The sequence below is a fragment of the Oryzias melastigma genome, linkage group LG6 (genome assembly GCF_002922805.2).
Source record: "Oryzias melastigma strain HK-1 linkage group LG6, ASM292280v2, whole genome shotgun sequence".
NCBI lineage: Eukaryota > Metazoa > Chordata > Actinopteri > Beloniformes > Adrianichthyidae > Oryzias > Oryzias melastigma.
Genome location: NC_050517.1, coordinates 16,154,455 through 16,167,127, shown reverse-complemented (window position 1 = coordinate 16,167,127; position 12,673 = coordinate 16,154,455). Strand labels below are relative to the sequence as shown.

Sequence of the window (12,673 nt, the reverse complement as noted above, 5' to 3'; positions counted from 1 at the left end):
ATAAAAATTACAGGTCTTTTGTTTTGAACAATTGGTGGTAAAAACAAGAAACAGAAGCCACAAAATAGAACTTTATCTTCTTCCTTTGTTTGTCTCTATGAATATTCTGCCATTAATGAACTGTAATCAGTCTATCTTTTTCATTTACTACAGTTTTTGCATTCTTACATTTTTAGATCAAAATGTCTATTTTCTTTCCTTGTATGTCTTGTCTTTATTCAAAAAGTGATAGGAAGTAATTAAAAACTTTATTTTAACTTAAATGACTAAATATGACCAGTATGAACAGTGCTAAACAGTTGTTGGTGAAATGATCTCACATTGAAAAAATCTAAAACATTTTTTTTTTCAGAAAAGATCATTTTAGAAAGAAGTGGACTTACCTGGAGTTTTGACTGATTAGTCTGGTGGAGTGAAGAACAGGAAACAAAGAGAAGAAACAGTTTCTGTTACTTCAGTGGATCACTTGAGCCAAATGAGCTTTATGCAATCAATCAAGAAAAAAACAAGGTGTAAAAAAGATTATTATGCAGTACTTACATTTAAAAAGCCTTATCAACTAACAAATGTAAGTCTTCACCCAATGTATTTTTTTAACATTCGGTGTCCAGGTTATTTCTGAAAACACAAGACATTTAACAAATCAGGAAAACATCAAGACTGTGAGTAAGATTTCTCATGAGGACAGCAGTGACATAAGTCCACTCTTCTCTGAAGTACTTCTGGCTGCTCACTTTCATTTCATTCAGAATATCCTTAGTTACATGGGTTGGGTTAGTTTAAGCTATGAATGCTTAATATGTATTAGTACACGTTGATTGGTTGTTGCCAGGCAAGGTTAATCCTAGTTCAACTCTGGGTTGATGCAAAGTTTCTGTTTCAGCAGTTTGTGTTGTTCTGTGCAACACCTGCATCTCATGCGTTTCCTGTTATGCTAGGGAGAAAAACATTCTGTAAGCGAGAAGAGAAACGGAGAGTGTGGCATACAAATCAGAAGTTTTAATCAGCAGTTAGAATGATAAAATATGATAATAATAAATAATAATAATAATACATTTTATTTCTTTGGCGCCTTTCTTGGAACCCAAGGTCGCCGTATATAAAATAAATAAAAAACAACAACAAATAATAAAACAACAATAAAATTTACAATAAAATATGCACTTGTTGACAAACAATGCAATCAAAATTATGGGTGGAGATAGGCAAGATGGAAAAGATGAGTTTCTTTGACAAATGTGGGAGAGAACGGATGTTTCGGAGGTCAGGGGGTAACGAGTTCCATAGCGGGGGAGCAGAGCGGCTGAATGCTCTGCTCCCCATAGTGACGAGTCGAGCGGTAGGGACAACGAGTTGAAGGGAGGAGGAGGATCTGAGGGTGCGTGTGGGTCTGGTGACCTGAACAAGGTCCGACAGGTAAGGAGGGGCAAGGTTGTGGATGGATTTAAAGGTTAGGAGGAGTATTTTGTATGTAATCCGGTGTGTGATGGGTAGCCAGTGAAGCTGCTGCAGAACAGGTGTGATGTGTTGGATGGATGGGGTTTAAGTGATGAGTCTGGCTGCTGAGTTCTGAACATATTGTAATTTACGTAGGGTTTTCTGAGGTAGACCAAAAAGAAGGGAGTTGCAGTAATCCAGGCGGGAAGTGACAAGGCTGTGCACCATCATGGCAGTTGAATGAGGGCTGAGGGATGGCCGAAGACGACGGATGCTGCGAAGGTGGAAAAAGACCGGGTGATACTATTGACATGTGAGGTGAAGGAGAGAGTGCTGTCGAAGGCGACACCCAGACTCTTAACCTGAGGGGAGGGGGAAATGCAGGAGTTTCCAAAGGGAATGGAGAAGTTCGGGATGCTGTTTAGGATGGATTTAGTGCCTATTAGGAGAAGTTCAGTTTTGTCATTATTTAGTTTTAGGAAGTGTGAGGTGCACCAAGATTTTATTGCAAAAAGGCAGTTAGTGAGAGAAGTGGGAGGAAGAGAGGATTCTGGGTTGGTGGAGATGTAGAGCTGGGTGTCGTCAGCATAACAATAAAAGTGAATCTTGTGTTTAAGGAGGATTTGGCCGAGGGGTAGAAGATAGATGATAAATAGCAGGGGGTCTGGAGTTTAACAAGTTCGGCGGCAGAGTATTGGAGCAGTGCTGTCAAAAGTTGCTGGACAAACGACAGAATAGTCCAGGCAAGTATAATCCACACACGATTAATCCACATAGTTGATATTGGAGGAGGGTTCAGTAAGTATCCAGGGAGCAGCGGCTGCCAAGCGCGCCAGCGTTCACTCGCCCGGAAGTGTGTACATTAAACAGTTACATTACCTCCTGTATCATTCTAACAGCTGTTTTCTCACATCATAAGTAGACAACTTCATTTCTGGTTTTGTTTCTATTAATCATTTTCACAGTCCTGTGTAAAATGTTCATTTAAAAATTCATGTTTATTTTCAGTTTAGGCATCTAGTTCAGAGTGGCTGAGGGAAGTGAATCAATCAAGCTGTTTCAGACTGTTCCGGTGCACAGAAAGTCATATCCACGATTTGCAGTAGAACTCCACAAATACGACGAATGCAGCAGACAGGAGAATAGATGACACCAGGTTCTTTCATCCACGGGTCCCACCTTGATGTGTCCACTCCAGAGTGAGCCTTCATTTCCCTACTAATGCCCTTAGACCCTCCAGGGCCTTTTCAACCAGGAACATCTCCATAATGATTCTGTTCTAGTAGGTCATGAGGAAGGTGGCTCTCAGCTGCTCATGGAATGTTGTAAACATTTCTTGGGAATAGTTGGCCAATCTATACACATTAAAATTGATATAATTGATTCGGTAACACTTTAGATTAGGTGCTGCAAAACAGTCAGTATAATGTTGATAAAGATAGTTAACACATTTGTTAAGTTTGTAAGTAGTTTATTAATATGAATTTGGAGACAATAGTTCCACTTTAGATGTTAATGAATCTTACTAAGTATGTTAATAATTTTAAATCACTTTAATTCATGTCTGTTCTATTAACTTCACATTGAAACTGCCCCCTCTGCTGCGCAAATCACGTTCAGTTTGAACGCAGCATTATATTGTGATAGTAGAGTGCAGGCTGCACATACACTTACATTTGTCAAAAATTACTATTATGAGTCTTCAGTTGACCGATTACCTTCAGAGCTATTCCTCCCCTAAGGCCATAGGAGCCTTTGCTTCACCACAGATAGAGATGTCAGGGACATCCACAAATCCCAGCCCCTTTTTTGAGTTTGAATACAAGTTTCTAAACAGTCTAGGAGCATCAATGCACTCGCTTCTACTAAATTCTGTTTTTTGATGACAAAAAGCCTCTGGAGTTCATTCTAGCTCAGGTGACTCTGAAAAGTTTTCATGACAGGACTATGTCACAAATCACATAAAAATGCTACTTTTTGACCATTCAACCATAAATCAATGTCTGGCTTTTGTTCTCTCATTGCAACTTCATCAACTGAGTTATTATCAACATTGTGAAACCCTTCAACACTCTCAGCCTTCTTTCTCCCCTTTCACTCACTCTTCTCACTCTGATCTAGTCAAGCAGACTCGAGCAAAAGGTTGCCGATAATCTTGCTTGCTGCAGCTCTAGCATATGTCATCCGTCACTTGTGGTCTCTCTGCATTTCGTCTTGAACTTCCATAATCTCTGCAGCAGCAACGTCTGGTGTGAAACATAACATCACTCACAACCATTATTTTAGATACGACATCCTTTTTCTATCAACCCATCACCTCTAAACAAAAACACAATTCACACGCAGAATCTCAGCTTGTTTGTTAAAACACAGACAAAAATAACGGCACAATAACTTTTATACCTAAATACTGAATTAGGTAGAAATCCTTTAATAAACAGTATAACTAGTAAAGCTTCTTTTCATGTTTTCCCATCTTTACTTTATATATTTTTATAGTTGTTATATTTTGGATCCCTTTTTTTTATTTTATTTTGTGTTCCCCATGTTTAATCAGGCTGCTGTGGAGATTGGCAAACCTGAGAAAATGGTTCTCAACGTCATCTCACGTCTCATCACAGTAACTGCAACCATTTTTCTGATGACAAAGGAATGACAAAACCTACAAAACAAAACAATTCAATGGCAAATATTAAATTTAAGGAAATCAAAGTTTACATTTTTTAAAACATATCCAAATGAATCTAAGCATAATAGGTCCCGCAGTTTTGTAGGCCTGGAACAAAGTAATCAGATTAAAATGAGTGTTTGAAGATTTGTTTTTTTTCAGCTAAAATTGATGGGTGATTGTCAGACTGGAATCAGCTGAGCAGCATCTGGGGAGTTTGCGCATCCGGGGAGACGCTGTGAGTTGGCTCTCGCCAGTGACCAGAGGGAGAGGCAGAGCTCTGAATCATGACAGTTCTGTTTCAGAAGAAAAAAAGAGCGAACAAACAAATTGCTTTTTTGTAAACTCAAAAGCAGTGTGTTAAAAGTTAATGTTTTTTTTTAAATCATTCTCACATCCATCAATTTTGTTTTGCTTTCCCTTTTTGTTCCACACAGCTTGCAGATGCTGATAATCAACTTTTTTTTTTTACAAGCAGAGGTTTTTTTCCTTTTTTGTTTTATTTTTAAATGTATTTTCAGATTGTTTTTATCTGCTCTTTCATCTGTAACCCAACATGACCTAAACTTGTTTCATATGTTCTGTGTGGCAAAAAAACAGGAAACCAAAGACATTTTCAAGTATTCAAGACAAATGTGGCAATGAGAAGGCTGAGTCTGTTTGATGATGCACCTGGTGCAAGCCAATTAGGTAAAGTACCAGGTGTGTATTTAAAGGCCATGTACAGGTGACTCTAAATGATGGTGTGAGCGGAGGAGAGGAGTTGCTGGCTGCCTGTTCCTTAGCGGGGAGGAGGATGGCGTCATCGTCAGCTGGTGGAACGAACCCAATGACGCGGAAAAAAGTGGGAATTTCGAAAACTGTTGATCGACTGGAGGCTGAGCACGGCTGTTCCGTGAGTGGGTCAGAAGTAGGCGGGTGGGGTGACCTTCGTGAATTGGAGGAGGAAGCTGAATTAGGAATGGAGCTAAGTGAGCCAGAGTCTGCGAACAAGTCAGCCGGAAGGAACAAAAGGGTGAGGAACGATAGCGTTAGCAGTGATGATCTTTTTGGTGCATCTGGAGATAAGGTTGATCGTTATTGTGATGAAGAGGCAGAGGCGTGTGGATCCATATGCAAACGTGGTTTTAATGGGGGACTCAGGCTGAGGCAAGGCAAGGTCAAAATACAGGCAGAGGTCAGGACACAGGCAGACAGGGAGTCGAGGAGGCAGGCAGGAGTCGAAAACCAGAGGATCTAATAGGCATAAACGCTCAGAAATGGATGTAGAAACAAACAAGACTTCACAGTGAGCTGTGGTGAGAACCAGACTAAATACTGTGGTGGTGATGAGCAGATGGAAAACAGCTGAGCAGCTGAGGATGATCAGAGTCCTGAGTGAAGGTAGATGAGGTGGTCAAAACTCAGGTGAGAGTTCCCTCTGGTGGTTGAAGGAGGAGGGTAGCAGGTTGGACCATGACAGTTATATAGTTGTATTGAGGTTTCATGACAAAGCTCGAGCCAGTATCAAGAAGCTGAGTCCATTTGTATTGACGACGGCCCTGGGTAACAAGCTAGGGGATATTAAGTCTGCGAAAATCCTTGGTGATGGGAACCTGCTAATACATTGTGTGGATGAGGAACAGCTTAACAAAGCACTTACTCTGAAAGAGTTGGGGAAACTGAAGGTGGAAAATTCGGGAAGAGTGGGGACCCGGAGAGGAAATGGGAGCAGGGGAGTCATTACAGGGGTCCCAGTGTCTGTTAGTTTAAAGGACCTTAGGGAAAATATAAAAGGAGGGAAGGTTGCTAATCTGGAAAGGCTGAAGTCCTCAAGAGATGGTTCTAGAGTGGATAGTGAAAGCATTTTGATTGAGTTTGTGGAAGAAGTTCTACCTACAAAAGTTTTTCTGGGATTTATTAGCTTCCCTGTGAGAGCATTTGTTCCAAAGCCACTGAGGTGCTATAATTGTCAACGCTTTGGCCACATAGCAAGAAACTGCAAAGATAAGAGAAGATGTGCTAGGTGCGGGGGCGATCATGAGTATGGGAAGTGTGGAGCAGGAGTGCAACCGAAATGCTGTAGTTGTGGAGGGACGCATAGTGTTGCATATACTGGGTGTGAACGAATGAAACAGGAACGCCTTGTTCAGAAAGTGAGAGTGGAAAGAAACATTTCATACGCTGAAGCTGTTAAAGCTACACGAATGAGGGCACACAACAGTATGGATGTTGAGCAGGGACCACGTGTGGTACAGAGGCAGCCTCAGGTAAATGCTGAGGTTGTTGTCCTTGATAAATTGGCTTTGGTTACATTCATTGCTGGAGTGATAAATGCTACGGCGGGTATCCCATCGAAGAATGAAAAGATTCAGGTCATAGTCAAAGCAGCTATCAATCATTTGGGATTAGAAGGACTGACATGGGAAGAAGTGAGGGACAACCTCAATCATCAGTCAAGCCAGGAGACATAATGTTTTCTTTTCTCATCATGGTTTTTCTTCTTCAATGGAATGCCAGAAGTTTACTGGCTAACGGTCAGGAATTCAAACATTTCATAAGAGAAATGCATGTCAAGCCTGATGTTGTGTGTGTGCAGGAGACATGGCTTAAACCTTCATTGGATTTTGGGATGTGTGGGTACACTGTATTAAGACGTGACAGGAATAATGGGGTGGGTGGAGGATGCGCTACGTTTATTAAAAGTGGCATTCCATACAGACTCTTAGGAACAGGAAGTGTTCTGGAGTATGTAGCGGTTGAAATATGGGAAAAAGGTGACCCAATTACTGTAATAAATTTTTATAATCCATGTGCCAGGTTGGAGCTGCAGAGTTTGATGAGTATTGAAGGCCGGGGTCAGAGACGGGTTATATGGTGTGGGGATTTTAATGCCCATAGTACGGTTTGGGGAAGTGTACATACGGATACTAATGGCAGGGTGATTGAAGACCTGATGGATGAATGTGAGCTTGTTTGTTTGAATGATGGCAGGGGAACCAAGTGGAATACTACAAGTGGCACAGAGTCAGTGTTGGATCTAACCTTAGTGTCATTGGGTCTAGCAGGAATAAGTCGGTGGACCACAAGACCAGATTCTCCATTGGGGAGTGACCACTACCCAGTTTTTACTTCAGCTGGTGATAAAATTCAGGTAACAGCCAGGACAGGAATACAGAAATGGTGTTTTCACAAGGCTGACTGGGGAAAGTTTCGGTTACGATGTGAAGAAGCTGTGGAGGGTGTCGGTGTTTCAAACAGTGTAGATGACCTTAATAGGAAGTTTACGGACGCCGTAGTGATGGCAGCACTGTCAACCATCCCTGTGAGTAAAGGCAGAAAATGCAGGCTATTAGTGCCTTGGTGGACAGAAGAGTGTCAACAAGCTATTAAAGACCGTAACAAAGCACTTAAATTACTCAAAAACACTCTTAATTTGACAAATCTTGTTCGGTACAGGAGAGCTCAGGCAAAGGTCAGAAAGACTGTAAAACAGGCAAAGAAGGTTAGCTGGAGGATATTCTGCTCTAAAATAGGGCGGTCGACTCCAGTGGGAGATGTATGGGGAATGGTTAAGAGGATGGGAGGTGACAGGCGAGAATGGGATTATCCTGTGTTAATGTCAGGACAGGAGACTGCTATTTCTGATCAGGAGAAAGCAGAAATCCTGGCCAAACATTTTTCAGAGGTTCATAGCTCTGGCAACTTATCAGAGAGGGCAAGACTGAGGACGGAACAGACGAAAGAAAAGCACCTGGATGCTCTAGTGAAGCAAACCAATACGGATCATGATTTGGATGCAGTGTTTACTAAGGGAGAAATGTTGAGGGCATTAAAAGCTGCTAAGCCAACAGCCCCAGGGAAGGATCAAATTTGTTATCTAATGTTGAAGAATCTTGGTGAAGAGGCTCTCGCAAAACTGTTGTCTTTAATGAACAGCATTTGGATTCAGGGGGAGCTTCCGTGTGCCTGGAAAGATGCAATAATAATTCCAATTAGGAAGCCTGGTAAAGACCCAACGAAACCAGGTAGCTATAGGCCTATTGCACTAACGTCTAATTTGTGTAAATTGATGGAACGGATGATTTCAGCAAGACTATCCTTTGAACTTGAAAGACGAGGAGTGTTAGCCAGTTACCAAAGTGGTTTTAGGAAGGCTAGAAATACAGTGGATGCAGTGATCAGGCTAGAAGATGTCATTAGGAAGGCACAAGTAAGCAATGATTCTGTTTTGGCAGTATTTTTTGATATAGAAAAGGCATATGATATGTTGTGGAGGGAGGGCCTCTTGATTAAGTTAAACAGACTTGGGATTGGTGGCAGGACCTTTAACTGGATTAAGGACTTTCTTTTTGGGAGACGAATTCAGGTGAGAATTGGATCGGCACTGTCTACTCAGTTTGATGTGGAAAATGGTACACCTCAAGGAAGTGTAATCAGTCCTCTGCTTTTTCTTGTCATGATTAATGATGTGTTTACGTCAGTCTCTGGAGGGATTGGCCGGTCCTTGTTTGCAGATGACGGTGCTTTGTGGAAAAGAGGTAGAAACCTTGATCATATAGTGGGCAAGGTTCAGGATGCTGTCAATCAGGTTGAGGAGTGGGGGTATGATTGGGGGTTTCGATTTTCGGTTGAAAAGACTAAAGTGGTATTTTTCACACGGAGAAAAGTGAACACAAACTTGAAACTGAGGTTGTATGGAGAGGAAATTGAGCGGGTTAGTTCCTTTAAGTTTTTGGGAGTTATTTTTGATGCACGCTTGACCTGGAAGAAGCACGTTGACAATATTGAGAGCAAATGTAAGAAGGTGATAAATGTGATGAGGTGTGTAGCTGGGAGGGACTGGGGGGCTAGTTGCTCAGCCCTGAAAAGGATATACCAGGCATTAATTAAGTCTGTGCTTGATTATGGGAGTGTGGCTTATGGTTCAGCAGCGCCATCTGTTTTGAAACGGTTGGATGTACTGCAAGCACAGGCTCTGAGAGTGTGCTGCGGAGCTTTTAGAACGACCCCAGTTAATGCTTTACAAGTGGAGATGAACGAAATGCCTCTTTGTCTGAGACGGAAACAAATTGCATTAAATTATTGGCTGCATCTTGCTGGTCATGGGGAATCACTCCCCACTAAAGAAGTGATTATGGACTGCTGGGAGAATGGCAGGTCTCAGAGGAACCACTTTGGTGAAATGGGAAATTTGCTTGCAAAGGAATGTGGTGTTTATGATTTACAAATCTGTCCTGTACTGGTTTTCCCTATAACTTCACCATGGATGTTTGTGTACCCAGATGTAGACTGGTGCCTTTTAGATTTGAAAAGGGAGAGTAAGGGGAGAGGGGATCTGAAGGGAGCTTTTCATTTTTTTAGCCAGCTGGCATATGCAGAATTCACTCAGGTATTTACTGATGGAACAAAGAATCCAGACACAGGCATAACGGGATTCGGAGTGGCTGTTCCGAGTAAAAACGTAGGTATAAACAGGCGCACTTCAGATCGACTGGGAGTATATACAGTGGAAATGTTGGCGGTATTGGTTTCTTTAAAGTGGGCTGAACTAACTAAAGTGGACAGGGTGCTGGTCTGTTCTGATTCGGCTTCAGTTCTACAAAGTATTGAAACATTTAAATCAAAATCTAGGCAGGATATTCTAAGTGACGTGTTAATGACGTGTTCCAGAATCTATAGAAATGGTGGTGTAGTTAAATTTTTGTGGGTGCCGGCTCATGTTGGAATTAGGGGGAATGAAATGGCAGACAGATTGGCAAAGGCAGCTCTAAATAAGACCAGAGTTGAAATGAACTTATGGAGCAGTTATACAGAAGCAAAGAGTTTGGTTTGGGAGGAGATAGGCAAGGAGTGGCAACGGCTATGGGATGCAGGTGAAAAAGGGAGGCACTTGTACAATATCAAAAATGAGGTGGGTGAGGATCGTATGCATGGGGGTCATAGGAGAGAGGAAATTGTCCTCACAAGACTTCGTTTAGGGCATTGTGGTCTTAATGGCACACTTCACCTTATAGGGAAGCACGGGACAGGGCAGTGTGACATATGTCAAGAGGAGAGGGAGACAGTTGAGCATGCCCTGTTAAGGTGCAGGGGATATGCTGTGGAAAGGGGAGATCTGGAGGAGAAGTTGAAGGTTCTTGGTTTTCAGGAGATTAACCTGAAGAGTGTATTAAGTTGTAGTAATAGAGGCCAAGTAGGAGCGTTGGTGGCTTTTTTGAAATCTTCTGGTATCTATAACAGGGTATAGATATTTGGGTGGTGGTGGTGGTGGTGGCGGGGAATTTAAAACAAAACAAACAAAAAAAAAAAACAGTACCTAGGTGGTGAGAATGAATTCTGACCCATACTCCGGAACAGTAGGTGGCAGTAATGCACCTCTAAGTTGGTTGCCAGCCGCCGAAAAAACACAAAAAGAAACAATATTGTTGTGACTGACAGAGGTGAAATGGCTGGTAAGTTAAACAGTTTCTTCGCTAATGTTGGACCAGATATTGCTAAAAGCATCTCCCAACAAAATACTACTGAAGTTCACTTGACTGCTCTAATTGAAAGAAATGGCAACTCAATGTTCTTAAATCCTATAAAGGAAAAATAAATATTGGACATAGTTAAATAATATGACAATAATTCTTGAACAGACAATATGGATATTGACATGAAAGTTGTAAAACAGGTGATTGATGGGATCATAATACCATTTAATATACCATATAATATTACATATATTTTAAATTTGTCAGTTTAATCGGGTTCCTTTCCCAACTCAATGAAAATAGGAAAAGTCATACCTCTGTAAAACAAACTGGGAACAAACATCACTTTATCAACTATAGCCCCATCTTAGCCTAACTATAGCCCCCAAGTTTTTCCGATACTTGAAAGACTTTTCAGTTCAATAATGGAAACATTTATAGCAAAATATAACTTACTTGCTGATAACCAATATGGATTCAGAGCTAACATGTCAACATCATTTGCAATAATCCAAGTCGTCGAAGAAATCAGCAACGCTCTGGATTTAAAACAAATCACAATGGGAAATTTTATTGATATAAAAAAGTATTTGATACAATTGATCATAATATATTACTTCACAAACTGGAAAAATATGAATTTAGAGGTTTAGTACTTAAATGGATTAAGAGTTATTTAACAAACAAGACGGCAATACATCCAGTTGGATGACGTTCGTTCCTCTGAAATGAATATAATTGCTGGTGTCCTAGGCCCAAAATTGTTCATGTTGTTTATTAATGACCTATGTTCTGTATCTCAAGTGATGAAGATGGTTTTATTTGCAAATGACACAAATGTCTTCCAGTGAAAATTTAAATGAGCTGCTAGATGCAGTTACCAAAGAAATAAAAAAAAATTAAAGCATTGTTTGATAGCAATATTCTAGCATTAAATCTAGATAAAACAAAAATGATGGTATTTTCAAATAACAAAAAGGAACCGATTCAATTTGAAATTAATGTATTTAAAGTTGAAGTGGTTCATTAAAAATAGTACTTTGGATGTTATAATTGATGATAAGTTATGCTGGAAACCGAATATTAATCAAATTCAAAATGAAATATCCAGAAGTCTTGCAATTTCAAACAAAATGTAAAACACTTATTAAATTATAAATCACTTCACATGTTGTACTGTTTATTAATTTTGCCATATTTTAGTTACTGTGTGGAGATCTGGGGCAATAATTACATTACATCAATACCACTACATATCAATACATTAACCACTTATTGATCTTCAGAAAAGGGCCATACGAGTTACACATAAAGCTGGTTATTAAGATCATACTCACCCACTTTTTATTCCTTCAAACTTACTAAAATTAAAAGATTTAGTTAATTATTTAACTGCACAAAATTTGTACAAAGCCCAAAATAAAATGCTGCCTAATAACATTCAAAAACTGTTCACGAGTAGAGGTGGAGGGTACTCCCTGAGAGGCCAATTCAGATTTATAATAAATAAAACTCGTACCAGAAGAAAACAATTCTGCATTTTTTTTTGTGGTCCAAGACTGTGGAACAGTATATCCGAATCAAAAATAGTCCAACAATAAGGCTATTCAAACTTTAATACAGGTCAAGAATCTTTAATGACTAGATAAGCATATATAAATGATTGACTATTGTGGATGCAAAAAGATTTGTGCATATGTGTAAGTGTACATGCGTCTAAGTTATGCAAATATGTATACAAAATGTATAGGTACGTACGTATATATGGATTTTTTTTAATGCATTTGCTGTTTTTCTTTTTCTTGTGGCTTTTTTCCTTTATTGAGCCAAAGTGAGGAAGGACTGGAGTAAGCGTTATTTAGATTAGATTAGAGAGCGGGATTAAATATGTTTTCTTTTAACTTCTTCCCATCCCTTTCTGAACACTATATCATGTTTGTACTTGCTCTTTTTTGCACTTGTTCTTTTATTGGTTACTCTTTTATTGTCTGTTATGACTGTTTTATTGTTTTAAATAGTTTTCAAAATAAACTGAAACTAAACTCAATTGACACAGACTGCTTCAGATAAACTTGGATTTGCAAAACAGAAACTGTTTTAATGTAGAAATAAA

At 39.9% G+C, this 12,673-nt stretch overlaps 1 long non-coding RNA gene across 1 annotated transcript in view; it reads right to left on the bottom strand.

Annotated features, from left to right (window-relative positions):
• LOC118598850 overlaps nt 1–12,673 on the bottom strand; it is a 21,152-nt gene that overhangs the window by 2,732 nt on the left and 5,747 nt on the right. Inside the window, exon 2 of the long non-coding RNA XR_004948030.1 lies at nt 384–404. This is a non-coding gene — a long non-coding RNA (uncharacterized LOC118598850). The remainder of the gene's footprint in view (nt 1–383; nt 405–12,673) is intronic.